Source organism: Silene latifolia, chromosome 11 (genome assembly GCF_048544455.1).
Source record: "Silene latifolia isolate original U9 population chromosome 11, ASM4854445v1, whole genome shotgun sequence".
Taxonomy (NCBI): Eukaryota; Viridiplantae; Streptophyta; class Magnoliopsida; order Caryophyllales; family Caryophyllaceae; genus Silene; species Silene latifolia.
The window spans coordinates 56,324,295-56,325,437 of NC_133536.1; the positions used below are offsets into that span (position 1 = coordinate 56,324,295).

The 1,143-nt window shown below is 40.9% G+C and overlaps 1 non-coding gene across 1 annotated transcript; it reads left to right on the forward strand.

The window, feature by feature from the left end:
• The first annotated feature begins 249 nt into the window (after positions 1-249).
• Positions 250-356, forward strand: LOC141616323 (small nucleolar RNA R71). Its single transcript, XR_012530679.1, has one exon. It is a non-coding gene; the product is annotated as a small nucleolar RNA R71 (small nucleolar RNA).
• The last annotated feature ends 787 nt before the right edge of the window (positions 357-1,143 follow it).

Sequence of the window (1,143 nt, forward strand, 5' to 3'; positions counted from 1 at the left end):
TTGATTGTGTCAATATGAGCACTAAGTTGAGCACCCAATTGAGTAACGGAGTCCACTTCATGCTTTCCTCCTCTAGTAGCCTTGCGAGGTCTACTATATTGTGAGTTATGGACCGCCATTTCCTCAATTTTGTTCCATGTTTGATTGTCATCAACTTCGGTGAACATTCCATTTGATCCCATGTTGAGAATGTTCCTTGAATCTTCATATAAACCGTTCCAAAATTGTTGTACCAAGAACCATTCGCTAAGTCCATGGTGAGGACATGAGCGACAAATTCCCTTGAACCGCTCCCAAGCTTCATACAAAGATTCTTCATCCCTTTGCTTAAAACCCGTAATTTGAGCTCTTAGCATGTTAGTCTTTTTCGGTGGGTAGAATTTTTTGTAGAAAGCTAGAGCCAACTTCTTCCAAGAATCAATTCCGAGAGTGGCCTTATCAAGGCCCTTCAACCATTGTTTCGCGGTGCCAATTAGAGAAAAAGGAAATAAGACCCATCGAATTTGGTCTTGAGTTACACCGGTTTGAGAAATCGCATCACAATAGTCACAAAAGGTTTCCATATGAGAATGAGGGTCTTCACTAGGCATCCCCCCAAATTGGCTCCTTTCGACTAATTGGATAAAGGCGAATTTGGCAAAAAAATTTCCGGTTAGATGTTGTGGTGTGGGAGTACCATTGGGTAGGTTCTCCTCGGTGGGTACGGAATGTGATGAAAACTTAGGCATTGTAGGTTGATTTTGGGTGGTATTTTGTAATGGGTTCTCCTCACCATCTCTTGCAAAAGGGTTGATGAACTCAATAGTTGGTTGAATATCTACAACCTCACTAATACCTCTCAAATTCCTCCTAGCAAGTCTCCTATTGGTTGTCAAAGTTCTTTCAATTTCACGATCAAAAGGTAACAAATCACCTTGTGACCTTCTAGACATGCAAAATATCAAACAACTTGAAAACAATTAGAACAAACCTTGAGGAGTTTTACTTCCCCAAGGCAAAGAAAGACACAACTAATAACAATATAAGAAAATCTAAATCAAGCTAACACCGTCCCCGGCAACGGCGCCATTTTTGATCGGTCCGTTTCGTGTTCACAATTAAATAGATGTGGTCGTTGGGTCACGTCCGAATCAAAACACAATT